The 18,331-nt window shown below is 33.8% G+C and overlaps 1 pseudogene; it reads left to right on the forward strand.

Annotated features, from left to right (window-relative positions):
* Positions 1-1,436: 1,436 nt before the first annotated feature.
* On the forward strand, positions 1,437-4,942 carry LOC111412670 (annotated as a pseudogene).
* Positions 4,943-18,331: the final 13,389 nt, after the last annotated feature.

The following is an 18,331-nucleotide window of genomic DNA, read 5'->3' on the forward strand; positions in this document are numbered from 1 at the left end:
TATGGACAGCCAGCACTTTCTATATTCACTTGAATGACGAGGTCAAAGTCATTCTGAATTTGTTTTCCATGATGTTTATCCCTGTATGAGGTTGGAACATCTAATTTAAGACCAAAAATAGGCCAAGAACAGCACATTAACCCTAAAAAATTTAGCCATTATGTTGGGTGAAGGAGCAATGTTAATAGAAAAAGAAAGGAAATAAAGAAAAGGGAATGAGGTAACAATATCAAGAATGTTTCTAGTTATGCTAATTAACGAAAGTGAGGAAAAAATTGCGAAGAAAAAAGGTTGAGTATGTGTATGCAATTTTTTTAAAGATTGGGGCCAAATGCACCAAAAAAATCTAAAAAATCATTTGTTTTACTACTTACCCATAAGAAAACTTTTAAGCTTGGTCAAACATGTCAAGTTTGGAAGTTGTTTATAAATGGTTTTAAATTATAAATAGACAAAATTAGTGGTGCATAATTGAGTAATACTGTGGAGGTATAAATACGTGTATAAAAATTGATTTCTTATGCCAAAATATGATGCAGTTATGACTTTTAAGTTAAATCCTACAACTTGACATATAGATGCATAAGATATTCAATTAATAAATAGGCCTCAAACTCAGTCATGATCTAATTAAAATATTTTTATAAAGTTTAGTGGCTAAAGTGTAGCCATTGAGAGCAAATTTCTGTGATAATTACTAAAATTAACTGTGCTATCCTTCTACATAGTGTGACAACACAGGAATTAAGCACTAAAGTATTCAGCAAGAATAAACCTCTCATCAGTTCATTAGATAAGAACTTTCGTTATATGATGGTCTTTTATCGTATATACATGTATATTTATATTATTGTTTCAGACCCATTAATTGGATTAATAGATTTTGGAACAGTGGATTTTTTGAAGAATGTCTTGTTAAATAATATAAAAAAGTTTTAGGTTTATATGCCAAATTATTTTATTGGGAGAATGTATGGTTAAATATGAATTTTAGAAAACAACGTATTTCGGGAAATGGGACTCAAACAAAGGCTTTCTAAATTCATTTATATGATTGTTTACAATATATAACTCAATCTAATGCATAGAGCATGACTAGTACATTCTTGTGAAAATTTCAAGTTCTAGGAATGGCGTTCCCTATTGGAGAACAATAGATTGAGCTTCCACAAGCTCAAGCTAGATTTTGGAACCACAAAAACAACGTCATATACATCACATCTCTCAAATGTGAAACTGAACTACGCATACCGGATATCATCCACAAACATGCCAATGCACTCCGCATCAACTATGCAAAAGTTCATGGTGTGTACCGTCTCATGCAGGTTCTAGTTCATTCAAGGTTCTTTATCGAGAAAAAAGTTTCCAAAGGTGATGCAAATATGGGTTATTAGCTTACACTGGCTTCTCGTCTCCTCATCAAAGACAGGGCCATGAGTATGATACCATTTGTACAAGCCCATTTCAATTCTATTTGCAAAAAGCCATGGCATCATACGAATGAATGGTTTCAAAAAGACGACCCCTTTGCATTTGAGACAACCCATGGAAGCACATTCTGGGACTCTAGTAGTCACAACCCAAAGCTCAATCAGTTTTTCAATGAAAATATTGTTAACGACATTGAGTGGTTAAGTAGAATACTTACTGAAGATTGCAGAAACTGTTCGAATTTGGTGTAACCCAAGTTCTTTGATGAAAATAATTAAGAGTTCTAATAAAAGTGCACATTCAGAAGAATTCTAACTAGAATGCTTTTAGAATCCTCTTTGAAGTATATTGGCAAATTCTAGTTGAAGTTCTATTTAAAAGCACTATTGGGAGTAGAAATTTGTGTTGGACTTGGGCATTTTATTTCATCTACAACTCTGCTTCTAGGGCTTGAATTGTCCCTATGTATATTTGAATATTCTTTTAGTTTATATATTGCTGATAGTGTATTTTTCTCTTGGTTGTAAGTAATAAAATTACTCAGTTTCTCTACCAATCTTTCTTCTTGTTTTTAATCTTGTTCTTGCTTGTGCGATCAATACTTCATATTGTGTCATACTTGCCTCCTTGTTGTTTTTCCAACAAGTGGTATCGGAGCTATTGTTTGTGATATTTTTGTTTGAGATTTCTGTTATCGATCGTAGTCATGAAATATGAAATTCTACATTTGGATCGCAATACAAGATTTTTGTTGTGGCAAGTGAAGATGCGAGCCGTTTTGTCATAGATGGATTTGGATGATGTGTTGTTGGGATTTGAAAAGATGCCCACAACTTGGACAATTGAGGAAAAGTAATGAAAAGATCGGAAGGCTCTTTTGCAGATTCGTCTTCATCTATATATATCTAACAATATTCTTCAAAACATTTTGAAGAAGAAGTCAACAACTGCATTATGGTTGAAGTTCGAGCAACTGAGTATGATCAGAAGTCTGACAAGCAAGTTGCATTTGAAGCAGAGGCTATATTCTTATCGCATGGCAAAAGGAGGATCTTTTGAAGACTTCTGGCCCTGTTCAAGGAGATCATCCATGATTTGGAAAAGTTAGAGGTAAAACATAATGAAGAGGACTTGGCCTTGATCTTGTTGCTCACTGCCTACTTTGTTTTGTCATTCAAGGACACGATTTTGTACAGTTGTGAAACATTCACTATTGAAAATGTGTATGATGCCTTGTTTTCAAAGGAAAAGATGAAGGGTTTGGTTGGATCTGAGTCCAAAGATGAAGAAAGTCTTGTGGTTCATAGTGATTGACAAAAGGGTAAGTCGAGGACAAATTTCAACAATCATGTTTGTTTCTATTGCAAAAGGAAAGGACATATCACGAGGGATTGCGAGAAGTTGCAGAAAAAGGGTAATTCGTCTGTACATCATGGGAGGCAATCAGATATTTCAGATGAGACCAAAGTAGTTGACGACAATTTGGGTGGCGGAGATGTGTTGACTATTTCTGACTTGAAATCCAAGCCTAATGAGGAATGGATTTTGGAAACAGCTTGTGCGTTCCATATATGTCCTAATCAGGATTTGTTTGAAGCATATAAAATAGTAATGCAAGGTGGTGTTGTCATGGAAAATAATGAACCTTGTCAAGTAGCTAGTATTGGCTGGGTCAGATTGAAGTTGATGGATTGGACAATTAGAACAATTGGCCAGGTTCGACATGTTCCAGATTTGAAGAAGAATCTTATCTCACTGAGTACCTTGATTCTAAAAGTTATGAGTTCTCTAGATGAGATGGAGTCTTGAAGGTCCAGAAGGGTGTCCGTGTTGTGTTGAGGGGTGGAAGAGGTCCTGATTATACACCTTGCAAGGTCACGTAGAATTGATGGAGAATTATTATCACAGGTTTAGTAGCGTGGTGGATATACAATTTTGTACTGTGCCTTTAGGAGTTGGCTCTGGGTTATTATTGAAGAACACTACTCAAATGAGTTTGGAAGATATAGATAATTTTGCTTTGCCACCATTGTCTGCGGTTCCGTCGTCTTCAACTGCTACGGAGGGACCCATTGAGGATAGGTACAAGGATGCTGATCTAGTTGCGTATGTTTTCTTGTGGTTTTAAAGATGTCGAGACTAGTAAAGGGCCTTCGGTTAAAGCATTTGGAGTTGATTTTACTGTAGGGTGTGCTTCGACCTTATTTTGTAAATCTTGAAATCCTTGTGGGAATTTTGGGAAACCGATGTTTGGTTTAGGTATCATTTGTAGATACTGTGGAAGAGGAAGAGTAATTTTTCGTGAGATGGAGAAGTTTGGCTCTGGTTGAAGAGTGTAATCTATTTCGCTGCAATCGTTCTTATTTTTTCAGGTGGAAAAATTTTGGCACTTCATTTGTTGCACCAAAATTCGTATCAAGTTGGAAATTGTTAAAATTTGGGTATAACCTGAATTTTTTGATGAAAATCATTGAGAGTTCTAATTAAATTGCATATTAAGAAGAATTATAATTGTAATGTTTTCAGAATTCTATTCGAAATATATTGGCAAATTCTAGTTGAAGTTCTATTTATAAACCTTATTGGGAGATAGAATTTGTGTTGGACTTAAATAGATCAAGATAATGAAATTTTTAGGGCATTCTATTTTATCTACAACTCTGCTTCTAGAGCTTGGATTGTCCCCATATATATATTTGAATCTTCTTCCAGTTTATATATTGCTGATATTGTATTTTTCTCTCCAGTAGATGTTAGTAATGCAGTTACTCTGTTCCTCTGCCAATCTTTCTTCTTGTTTTTAATGCTTTCTTTCTTGTACGATCAATACTTCATATTGTACCATACTTGACTCCCCGTCATTTCCCAACAAAAACATCTTCGATAAAATGAAGTCTATGGTGGATGTTGGAGGAAACATAAGACTTATGGCCAAAGCTATTGTAGATGCTTTCCCGCACTTTCAGTGTGCTGTGTTTGAACTTCCACATGTTGTTGAAGGCTTGGAAGGTAGTATGAACTTGACCTACATCAAGGGAATTATGTTTGAATTCATTCCTCAAGCAAATGAGATTATGCTCAAGGTATAGATTTCTTTTCTTACACCTACCTTATGGTTTAGTTTTCTTAAATAGCATCTATATATTTTAACTCTTTCACGTTGGATTCATGCTAACAACAACTTTTTCACACTAACAAAAAAAATAGTGGATATTGCATGACTGGAATGATGAAGAGTGTGTGAAAATATTGAAGAAATGCAAAGAAGATCCCAAGCAAGGAGAATGGAGAAAAAGTGATCATTATTGATGTGATCATATGTAACAACAAAGAAGACCATCAATAGACTGAAACTCGGCTCTTTTACGGTCTCGCGATGATGGTTTTGCACAATGGAAAAGAAAGAACTGAGAAAGAGTGGGAAAAACTTTTCTTTGATGTTAGCTATAGTGGGTACAAGATTGCATATGAATTAGGATTGAGGTTTCTCATTGAGGTTTATCCTTGATTATTAAATCTATGATAATAAGACAAAGACTTCTATTATTGTAAAAATAAAAATTTGAGTCATGTAATTAACTTACTTCGTTTGGTGAGAAAATGAACTATCTTGGCAAGATTTTCATTTTTACTTGTGTCGTACTTCTGGTAGATGACATGAACTATCACTTCACTGCTAATATGGATCAATTGGAATATATAATTTTCGGTGTTTGAAAGGATATGCTTAAATCTATGATAATAAGACAAAGACTTCTATTATTGTAAAAATAAAAATTTGAGTCATGTAATTAACTTACTTCGTTTGGTGTGAAAATGAACTATCTTGGCAAGATTTTCATTTTTACTTGTGTCGTACTTCTGGTAGATGACATGAACTATCACTTCACTGCTAATATGGATCAATTGGAATATATAATTTTCGGTGTTTGAAAGGATATGTTGTGTGTAGTAAATGTTTTGGGGAGTGTAGAGTATGGTTGATGTGGATGGGGTGGGGATCAGTCTCTCGTTGATTGCAAGAGATTAGTCAAACATGGTGGTTGGTTGTGGTGCCGTGATTAGATATCATTAGGGGATATGAGGAATTTTCTTTTAAAATATTTGATCGCAACTTTAATTTTGTCACATTTTAAGGTAGTACTTCGTCTACTTCCATCATTAGTTGATTGTCACGCCATAGTCACGAAGTTGAGCTGAGTTTTCTTAAGTCATATCAAACTAAGATGTAATTATCCAATTGAACAAAATTAAAATATATTTATGTTAACATTATAGTAAAATATAGTAACCAAGAATAAAAATTGTCCTCTACATTTTGTTTGTTTAAAAAAAAAAAAAAATTACCGTCATCGAAACTAAATATTGTCAATTCTAGTAATCTCCAGTAACCTTTAAGTTTCATTTATAATTCAATGTTTTCTTGTATATATTACTTTGAACCATTCAGTACTAGGGGTTAAAACTTTACGAACTTTCATAACATAAAACAATCAACTTAGGGTGGAGAGATAGTACAAGAAATACTGAATAAATCTAGCATTTCATTGGGAAACTATTTACCTTGACAAGAGTTTTTCACTTGACAACTCAGGCAAAAATCATAATCAAAAGCCCACACTAAAAACAAACAACACTTGGGTGATACTCAATGGCATAGAAGTTTTTAGGAAAGAACAAAACCTGAGGTGAAAACTCAAAATTGTTGGTTTGTTCACGAATGTCAAGAGAGAGAATATATTGAGAGAAACTTCTCAAGACCTTTTACTATAATCAAATTCAACTAATTTTTGTTAAGGCTTAAAACTCATGGTTAAAAAGTAATAAAATTTTGGATAATGACTAAATTATGGATAATGACGAAAATTAAATTCCCCAATACTCATATTTAATTGGAAATAAAATAAATGAAATTCTGAATTTATTAAATAAAAAAATTATCCAGAAAAATTAAAAACTCCTAAACGATGAAATTTGATTGAAAAGTTCGAACAGGCAAAGCCAAATTTGAATTGAAGAAAAATGAAAATTCTTGAATTCCTGAATCTCCAATCCTTCTTAAACAATCTCCTTGCATCTTCTCTTTTTTGCCCAAAATCCAAGTAATTATCTTCAATTGCATGTATGAAAGCATATTCTTGTATCTTGCCTCTTGTTCTCTATCTCAAGGTTGGTGTCCCAAATTGGCCTCTCGAGTTGATTAAAAATGAGTCTAAATTATATTCCATAAGGAGATTTAGTCAAAAATGAAAATAAAATTTTCTCTATTGGTATGTATCATGCAATTAAATGGTTATAGCTATTGCAATCACTCAATCGCGTGACTTTACTATTTGACCTGTAGGAACTAGTGGTGGCTCGGCTCGGCCAAGCTCATGCTTGTGGCGAACGAGCCGAGCTCGGGCTCGGCTCGTTCAATTTGGGCAAGCTCAGCTCGGTCCACGAGCTCGTGGACCAAGCCGAGCTTGGGCTCGTCAAATTTTTTTTTTTAAAGAGTTTTACAAATAAATGAAATAATAGAAAACACTTTTAAAAAAAAATAAAAAGTGTTAAAAAATACAAATAATTTAACGAAAACAATTTTTTATGTTTTTATTTATATCATGTTGTAATACTTTTTATAAAGTATAAAATATTTATTTAATGAAGACGAATTATTCTTTGAAATACATTTACAAAAAAATATATTTTTTGATTTCTTTTTAAAGTAAATAAAATGTAAACCCTCCTTCTTTATCCGGGCTTGGGACCGGTTACATCAATTTTAAATAGGCGAAGTTAAAAATTGTACACGAACAACTTGTTGTAACATGTACATTTTTTAAAGAAAATTAAATTTAAGGATTAAAAAATAAAGAAATTTTGATTAATATAATTAAATCAAATATCACTTACCTGACGACATACAATTTCAGCATATTTATCTTGTAGTCGAAAATGAGCGTGCTACCAATCCTTCACGCACATTAACACCTCCAACAACATCTTCTTTCAGTCAGTTCCTGATATCGGTCAAAACCCTTTTACCTGCATTAAAAGCAGACTCCAAAGCAACAGTGCTAACCGGAGGTGTCAGCAAATCTTTCGCAATTGCAGAAACAATTTGCCAACGTCTTTCATATTTTCACCAGAATTATGATTGAAGTAATCAATTAATTCAGCAGGCATCACATTTTGAGTTTCGGTCGATATTTGATGAGATGCAAATGTAGATGACATGGCACTAGATGAACACATTGCAGTGCATCATATCTAAATGTATTAATACCTTGAAATAAATTCATTATTTCGACATCATCTTTTTCAATTTTAGCAGAAGGAGTAGGTGCAGAGGGTACCTGACTAACATTCGCACCCATTCTTTCCGCATATAAATCATACATTCCACATAATGTTTGCTCTAAATTCTTATAGGTGATAGGTGTATCAAGTATTAAAACTTTATTGATTTGATCAATTACGTATTTAGTTCCCGAAATATTATATCGGGGGTCCATTACACATGTTAAAGGAAATAACGTAAGCAGCTCTTCCCAATATTTTCTAAACTTTAATTCCATAGCAATTAAAATTTCTCTAAAAGCATGATCATTTTTATATTTATGGAATGTTCTTGCAATTGTATAAAGGCATTCAAGAACCATACAGCTCGTGGAATAATAAACACCGGATAAAATCTTTGTGGTCTCATAAAAAGATGTCAAAAATCGTTTAACTTTTAAAGCTAAAATCCAATCGGATTCATTTAACATACCATTGTCATCACTTCTAACGTGTCTATTGTTATAAAATTCAGTTATTAAATTTTTGATACCTTCACATGACTTTAATAGCAAGTAAGTAGAATTCCATTTATGGCCTATGTTGCTAACAAATGTTTTAGCAGTCGTCACCCCTAGTTCGGCACAAAAATCTTCAAATACTTGTTTTCTACTAGGAGAGATCGCAATATATACTAATGCATTCCTAATCCTTTGAAATTCATCATTTATATGTTTTAAACCATCTTGTACAATTAAATTTAAGATATGAATTGAAGTGTCCTACACAATTTATCGACGACTACCTTATTAACACTAGCATTATCAAAAGTAAAAGATCGAATTTTAGTCTCGCAATGATATTCTCTAACAATACTGATAATAACATTATATATGTTATTAGCATTGTGAGGAAACTCTATAATTCTAAAAACAATAATTTTCTTATTCATGCATCAAAGTGGGTCTAGATAGTGTGTGGTTGTAGCTATATATGTTCTTTTATTAACCCCTTCTCATAGATCACAAGTTAAAGATATAACACCCCCATATTGTTGCAAATTCATAATTAATTGTTATTTTGAATTATTGAAATAATTTATTGTATCGGCACGAAGAGTGTTTTGACCTACCCCAACGTACCTCGATTGTAGATATTCTCACGACCAAGACGAAGTGTTAGTTGTTTGCAATAGCCAGAGGCAACTCAGTGGCGGCAACAAATTTCACCATTCCGGTTCGAGTATTGTCCTCCGAGTACGCCCACGTGGATAGGGGTGAAATTGTAAAATTGGAGCCTGGACTGCCAAATTGTAATTGTGTTTGACCAGCTGGAAGAAATCCATGTCTGGCCGCACTGCTTTGTAGTGGCGGTTGAGATGGGTGGTACCAATTCTTTTTTGTCATGCCAATCTTTGTTGGCAGTATTTACATACTACTTTAGATTCTGCAAAGCCATCGACGACTTTTCCCGTTGAAATCAACTTAAAGTGATCCCAATATTTTGCTTAATTTTTGGCCTTTCGCTTTCCCTACGCATCTGGGATGTTTAATTCATCCTCTTTATCCTCATGTTCCACTTCTCGAACGTTAATATCATCCAAATCAATTGGATTGTGGCTTCCCTAAATGTGAACATCTTCAGGTACTCGTAGGTCATTTAGACCAGCAAAATCATTTGGAAATTGACTTTGCGACGTCCTAGGCGATTTGCCATGATGTGGCCCACATCCTGTATCGAACAAGCTTACAACAAATGTGCGTTGATCCATTTATTTGATTGCTTCTGATGAAATCTTAACTAGAAGAATATATTTTTCAGTACAAGAGAGTAAAAACTCGATAATTGATATAATAAAAATGAGTTGAGAGAGTTAGAGATTTGGAGTAGCAATTGATATGAAAAAAAAAATCTTTGGGGGAAGAGGTATTTATAGTAGAAGAAGGGGAAATTTAAAAAAAAAATTCAGTGACCGTTTGGTCACTTTTTTTGGTCACTTAAATTTTTTGGCTAGACGGTCGTGGCTCGTTACAACGAGCCGCTCGCGCCTTTTAGGTGAGCCTTGGCTCGCCTCCTGGCAAGGCCTGCTCGGCTCGTGCTCAGACTCGTGATTTTACGAGCCCGAGCAGCCCACGAGCCACATTTTCACGAGCCGAGCCATCGAGCAGCTCAGCCCTTTTGACATCCCTAGCAGGAACTCATTAAAGTTACCTTGCGATTTCGTAAGGTCTTCTTTTGTGATTTCTTCCATTTTAGTCCTTGAATTTCTTCCTCTGTTAAGCCGTTCCTCGCAGTCGTAAGGCCATCTTTTGTGATTTCTTCCATTTTAGTCCTTGAATTCCTTCCTCTGTTAAGCTCGAATCCTTCATTGTTTGAAATAGAGATATTTTATCTTTGATCATATATTTGCAACTAAGTCCCCTATTTTTCACAATGGTTCTTCAATCCTCTGGCACTTTTACTCATATTCATCACATACCATCCAATATCGTATTTATCGTACAACAGTAGATAAGTATGAAAAAAATACATATTATATATCCACACAATAAAAAAGGCCTTGTACAACATGTAAAAGACAACATTCATTAATTGTATATTACTGGTCTATCGCAACATTCAGTAAGTATATGTTGCTATTGATTCACTAAATTGAGTTTTAACAACATTTTTTAATGAATGTTGCTAAATATACCCTTTTGCAACGTTCGGGGACCATTGTCATTAATTTTTTTGGCAACGTGCATTGCACGTTGCTGTTACTGTTTTAGCAGCGTATAATATGTGTTGTTGTTAATTAGTTTTAGCAACAAGCAGTGCGTGTTGCCATTAGATGTTTTAGCAACACACATTTAAACATTGCCATTTATGTTTTAGCAACGTGCATATGAATGTTGTCACTAATCTTTTCGCAATGTTCATTGCATGTTGTCATTAAATATTCTATCAACGTGCGTTTGAGAGCTGCCATTAATCTTTTGACAGCATGAATTGCACGTTGCCATTTTTTTATTATAGCAATTTAACTAATCTAACCTAAAATAAAGTGAATCCAGTCCATAAAAAGATCCAACTCACAACAAAATTTATTTTTAAAAAAAATTTATTTACAAAAAATGCAAACCCTTGACTCATTTTTCATTACACCCTCAACCCGATTCTCCCAACCACTGAATAAACCCAGTTTCCCCAAATTTAAACCTTACACTACTCTCCTGTTGACTGTAAGCTTTGTTCCAAAAATTGAGTGACAGCGTTGCAAATCGACATTGCAAAACTAGAGATCGCAAGCCAAGAACCTCTGTTGTAAAACTGCAATAAAGCTTTGAACAACATGTATCTATGTTCTTCTTGGGAGCCTATCTGGTTCGAGCAATTAAGTCTGCGGGGAGTCTCAAAACCAGGTACCTATGGTCAACAGACTTGAGTTAACAGGCCTAAAGCTCGCTGTAGGGTTCATCTTAGTTGTTTAATGGAGAATGACCTCAACTTAAGACGTAAAAATTGATGAGTTTTAAAATTATTGAAAAATGCAAAAAATGTATGTTCGAAGTTAGGGAAGAAAAGAAAAGATCAAAATATACATGCAAAATGAGCTTCATTTAAAGGTCTTAATGTGCTTAATGGTTTAACTTTTATAAATAGAAAAATAAACTTATTGGTAGTGGTGTTTAGCATGTTATTTCTCACAAAATTAAGATTTACTTACAAAGGATTAGAGACACTTCACATACATGAGTCGCTTATACAATTTATTCCATCTTAAATTACATTGAGTGTGTGGAAAAGTTTATTGGTCATTTATTATCAACTGCATTTTTGAGTTGTTTATATTGATGTTCAAATTGATTTTGAAATTACACCCTTCGTCATTTGTGACAAAAAGGGGAAGAGAGAATATACATGGGAAGGAGAAGCTTTGAAATTAAATTTTTGCTTGCATTGACATTTTATTAGCATCTTATGTCTAGGGTTCATTGGGAAGAGACATAAATACATTTTGATATTGTATACAAATGTTGAGAGTTCCTAGTAAAGGGAGAGTGTGCATAGCTGTTTGAGTTTTGATGTTCTGTGATGTTAATGTTTCGGTTGGTGTTTTGATTGACATTAATGTCACGTCTCAAACTAACAGACTTATTCATGAATATGTGCTTCAGCTGTTATGTTTCCTGTATTACGTGCTTTTATACAGGTATTTGAGTTTTTGGTTTCAAGAAGCAGGTATAACAAGGAATGTAAGAGAAAGAACTTGGGTAGTTTAGGTAGTTTAGTTTTATTTATTTTACTACCCTGACTTTATTGTATAGTTTTGTCACAGAATGCCAAAGGGAGAGATTTTGTATAGTTAAGGTAGGCAAGTTAGGGTTCGAGTCCGGAATAAAGAAAAAAGATATGCCGCAATTTCGCTAGCTGCTCACCAAGACATTGATCGAGCGACAAAAATAGAATGCTTGTCGCTAGGACTTCACTCAAGTGAAACATCGTCGTTCGCCTATCGCTAAGTCGTTTTTCGAGCGACAGTATATTCTGAGAAAACCTAATTAGCATTTTTAAGGTGTTTTATCTGGCCCAAACTACGTAAACATCCCTAACTATAAATACCCAAGCCTTGCATGAATTTTTGTGGTTATTCATTGAGCCTCATATACATATCATATTCATATCAATCCTTTGGTGATCCAAGACATTGCTCAAACCTTGATTTCAATCCTCTAATTCTTGAGATCCAGCAACCACACCTTTGAGAAAAACATCGAATTCTTGAATCCAAAATACCTGACTTCCTTCACACTTTGAAGAAGGTGCTCTCTCTCAGTTAGGCATTGGGAGAGGTAGACTGCAAGCACATGAATAAGTACAAGAATAAGTGATTCTAGGAATTTCACTTGGAAGGGACAACTATACAAGATCGGGAAGCTGGAGGAGACAGTAGCATCTTGGAGATTACAAGAAGTAGATCGAAAAGTCTAGTGGAGTTGGCTCAATAGCATCTAATTGTAACGTTCATGTCTATAATGGAGGTAACTGGCTTGGTCTCGAAATTTTTACCTAGTTAGGTTTCTCTATCAACATATTTGGTGTTATTTACTATTTCCATATCATAAACAGCGACATTCAAACATAGGATAAATTGGACTTGTATGATTAACCATCTAGAAACTATTAAAAAGTGACTTATTGCTTTTAATAGAATAATTCCGCACGTAAAGTCAAACTAAATTTGCTAGTAAGAACCCTTAAGTGGTATCTTGTGCAACTTTTCAAATAGAAAAATTGCCTACAGAAGAATTTCAAAGGAAAGAGATGAATACTTGAAGAAAGTTGAATTTTATTTCAATCTTTTTGTCTGATACATCAGGACATTGTTGCAAATACTTAAGATGTAATTTTTTTGAACATTATCACTAACCTTTTTGTCAAGAAACTGATGATGATATTTACTTTATCTATAAAGATTTGACGGAAGATCTTCAATATAGTATGTCTCACGACCAATTAGCGATTATTCAATAAAAAAGACTTTATGGTATAAATTAAAGCAGCTTGCTTGACGCTTATTCGAGTGTGTAAAATCGGGTACTTCTGCTCGTGCATGCCAGGAGCAGTTTCCAGCTATTGACCCTGAACAAAAACATGAACCCAGGTAAGCGTTTCCTATCGAATGATTCCATTTGGCAAGATTCACAGGGGAAGCGAAGTCACTAACTAATCTTCATGAGCTTGTAAGGATCCCATGCGTTGATCAATGCTCAAGGGAAGGGCAAAAGAAGCCAGAGACCTATTCCATATGAACTAGCTAGCCAATGAGATGATCTACCAGAGCTTAAACCAATGTCCGCCTTTAATGTAATGACAATTAAATAATGGTGTATGTAATTGCACAATAGTGTACTTTAAAAAATATTTTACGTGTTTATGAATAATTGGTTGGTCTTATGATGGGCTATTATATGTCCTACGAATTTTTTGAATTCACCTTCACACATTTTACTGACAAACTTGTTAAATTTGTTGACGAATATGTTCAGTTCTCAATGTCTATTGTGACCGGAAGGGCCTACACTCAAACACTTTCAAAAGGTTTATTTCTACCGACTGTACACATTGAAAAGATTTGGGACCTTTATTGCGCCATTTTTCAAAGGTTTGGGACCTTTAAATAAAAAATAAAAGAAGGGTTTCCAGTGACCAGACAAATTGGTCGTTAAAGGATATTTTCTGGTCGCTGAAAGTAGTTACCGACCAAACAATTCAGTCGTAGGTTGGTCCCTAATTCTCTGTCAATAAAGGACATTAGCTACCAACTCATTATGGTCGCTAGAAGCTTCAACATTCAGCGACCATATATTTCTCTTGGATTTGTCGCTAAAAATGTAACATTAAGATACCATATTTGGTTGGTAAAAGTTCTTCTTCAGAGACCAAAATGAAAATACAGTTTGAGCAACCAATTTTAGCAGAACCTTTACAGGTCAGCATATACCAATAGAGACCAAATTTTGGACGTTGAATGCATATATCTAGCTACCAATTCGTGGTCGCAAAAGGTACACCTACAACGACCAAGACATGGTCGCTAAATGTATTCCTCCATACTGCTGTAGTCATCAGCAACTATGAATTGATTGGTGGATATCAACAAATTTTTTTTTTTTTTTTCAATCTGCAGCCAAATATTGGTTGCAAAAAGATATTAACCAACCAGAATCTGGTTGCTAGATGTTGAATAAATCAGTAAATACTTTTAACAATCAATTTTTTGTTCCCAACTAATATTTTATTCAATCTTTCAATTGGAAACTTCAAACTAAAAAGGTTACAATTAGAGCAATTAACAAATACACACACACACACAAAAGTAATAGCATATACAACAAGTATTAATAATCAATACATAATATTAAATGTCCAATACTTAACCACAAAAAGATAACTTCTTATATTTTGTAGCTTCAACAATATAATCACATTAGTGTAGCACCAACTGATGGAGGTGGTGGAGGTAGAGGGAAACCATTAGTTGGTCCTGTAGGAGGCTGCTAGCTCATATCCATTTTTGCAACAAGAATCTAAAGAAGTAAAGCCTGTTGTTCGAGACGCTATGTAAGCTCACTAATAACATTATCTTTCTTGTTAATTCATTGTGCAAGAATTTTCAACTTTTCCATAAACTTAGAAGTTGTTCTTTTGTTGATATATGACTTGCGAGAAGCAGGTCCAATTCCAAAATTAGTTACAGCACTCTTACCAAGAACTTGAACACATATTATTTCATCCGTGACAGATGCATCATTCTCTAGTTGTGCTTATTATTGTTACAACTCCACCATCTCTTTCTGTTATACACTATCAAAAAGTTGTTAAAATAAATTATATTTATTATAAATTTATTAGTATTATAAGTTATATATTTTACATATCACGACTCATCTAGTTTGTTATCCAATCCTTTTGCTGTTGAATGCATCCTCTTAAATAATTCGACGTTAGCTGATTCTTGCTATATAGACTAAAAAAATAAAAAAAATAAAAGTTCATTAATTATCATATAAAAGATCAAAAATACATCCTAAGAAACAAAAATGAACATTAAAAAATGAATTAACACCATATGTCAATTAAATGGTTCTGCTTCAGTTGCATGGTAACATTAAAAAATCATAAAATAACCAACTGAGAAACTTTACACTTTCCAGATATGCTGGTTTCCAGTAATAGTCAATAGCATACAATGTGTTTATATAGCAGTACCAATATTCTGCATAGCAAAAAATTCAACGAATGATGCAATGCTGTCAGGAAGGTTTGACACCCTCCCTGACAGCATACTCACAATAGGAGAGCACTTTTTTGGCCTTTTTTATTCACATGGTCCCACATGAATCCCACTCCTATGTGAGTGTAGGTCAAACAGGGTGTCAACTTCTTTCTGTCGAAGAAGCTTAATTCAAATTCAACATGTAGGTGTTTTTTTCTATTTGGAGTATTCCCTCCTATAAGCATTAATGCTGCGTATCTATTAAGCATTCATGGAAGATGTCAGCTTCCATGGATAGTTATAAACCAACAGTTCGACCTGTAAAGAAACAAGATCGGAGGTTCTTCTAAATGGCAATCATTAAGAGCATTGCAAGTAATTTCATTCATTCTAAAATGCCGAAAATACTGTTCAGAACTTCCAAAAATATGTCATGTATTATTCTGATGTTAATAGTTATTAGGGAATTATTGATCTTTATCCAATAGTACATAACCATTAACCATGGTTGTCTCAACAAGACCACCTTACCCAATCATGACTAACCTGGAAAAAGTGTTATAGACAATTGCTGGCAACTTTAAATCATGAAATAAATGCTGCAACTTAGAAAAATGAGGGTTTTGAACTAAATTTTTTAAGTGAGTTGTAAAATCACCAAATGAATTTTTTAAGGGACTTGTTACTAGTAAAGAAGAGCTAACAAGAAAACTACTTACTATATATAAGTGAGTTCATATTCAAGGAAACATTAATCCAATATTTACAAAGTTTTCCTACAAAACCATCCCACAGCCCTCCTAAACCTCAATCAGACTAAACAGTTGAGTATTATAACATAGAAAACAAGGCTGGCCCTGAGATTTTGAGAGCCTTAGACCAATTTCAAATATGATATTCTATATATATCCCTCACCAAAGTGGAGTCTTAGGCGATCATCTATCCCGCCTCCCCGTCTATAGTCAGGATCGGCACTGATAGAAAAAAATTTCATGCATGTTTTACCATAATTAAGCGGAAATTCAAATGAAAAAAACCCTACAATCACATGGAAAATGTTCTTGGAGTTAGACTCAAAAAGTAAAAACTGAACAATAACTTCAAGAGCCATATTAACTATTAACAATTGGGGGTTGGGACGAGCAATGTCCAGGTGGCAGAAACGAGGTGTAGAAAGTGGGACAGTAAGAATAGAAGAGATAAGAATGGATTGTGAGAGGTCAATGCAAGACAAAAACTTTCCATCGCTATTGAGAGAGGTAAATGGATATTGAAACGAGCGTTGATGGCCTCAACAATAGACAATTGCAATTTATCAAAAGCCAAGTTTTGATAACTAACAACCTTGGAAAATTAGCAAATGTGCTCCCTTCTATAAAACGAACAATAGACGGATTGATTGCTGAAAAAATCATAACAGCAGCCATGGTCAATGAAGCTTACGGTTCCAGCCACCATTGTTTTTTGATCATTAAACATTCATCATATAAATGTTTCCTATGTAGAATATATAATATTATATGCAATGTCTCATAAATCTAGCAATTATAGTCGTCTAAATTAAATCAAAATTTTGGGATCGAGATAATTAAACAATTAATTAATCATATTAATTAATTAATTTAATCGACGGGCCTATTTAATTAAAATCAAATTTTAACTAAATCCCGAATTAAAATCCAACTCTAATTCCATAACTATTGGGCGAAGTAATTTAATCAAAATCGAATTTTAATTAATTATTAAATTAGAGTCATACTCTAAGTTCTAATTTGCATTGGGAAGTGGTGCTAATTCAAAACAAATTTTAATTAATGTAATATTAGAGTCCAACTCTAATAAAATTGAATTAATATTTTAATTTAGGACAAAATTCCTTAACAAAATAAAAATTCAATTAAGGGTTAAACTAAATATTTAAGTTAAAATCTAATTTTAACAAAAATATAAAAGTCGTCAAATTTTTAAATAAATTTTTAATTCTAGGTCAAAATTAGGGTATGGGTCAAACCCAATCTAAAACTCATTTTTAAAACAATTCAAAATTCAAAATCAAAACCTTTTGAAAATTTACAAATTTTACCCAAATTGGAAATTAACAGCAGACCCTTCCAAACTCAAAATTTACAGAACAGGTCCCTGATTTTAAAATTACAAATTGACCCCATTTTCATAATTGCAACCAGGGGCCCCTATTACATTATTTGCAACAAAGGCCCCCGTTTCCACCAAACCCTAAACCAAAATTTTTTTTTATTTCCTTCCAGTGGCGGCGCCGTTGCGCGAGGCGCTGCTGGTGGCAGCGCATCGAGCTGTCCGCCTCGACCCAAAATTTTTTTTTTTCAAGAACAAATCCCACAAAAAAAATATTAAAACTATATTTGCAAGATTTAGGAATGAACATGATTAAACTAACATTTAATTTAATCAACACGTTAAACAGTTCCTAACAAATACAAAGTTGGCTCTGATACCACTGTTGGAAATTTACTTAAACATGCAGAGCGGAATTTAACAAATTTCAATTCCCATTCAGGATTCAACTTTGTATTTAGATAAAAACTGTGATAAGAAATATACCTTTTCTTTTAATTTGCAAACTCCTTCGCGCTATTCCTTTCCAGCAGATTGAATCTGCCTCCCACAGCTGTCCAATTGTCCAGCCTCCCATGAAAGCCGCACAGAGAATAGACTGCAACTGCTAGAATTTTTCTCTTGTGCCAACAAGAATAATGAAAACATTTTTGGACCTCAAACCCTAGCTATGTATATATATAAACCCAAAGGGACCCGATCCGGTCCGATCCAATATTTAATTAATCCAATTAATTAAACCCGGTCCGTGAATTAATTAATCCAATTAATTAATTCGG

Source organism: Olea europaea, chromosome 16 (genome assembly GCF_002742605.1).
Source record: "Olea europaea var. sylvestris chromosome 16, O_europaea_v1, whole genome shotgun sequence".
Lineage (NCBI taxonomy): Eukaryota > Viridiplantae > Streptophyta > Magnoliopsida > Lamiales > Oleaceae > Olea > Olea europaea.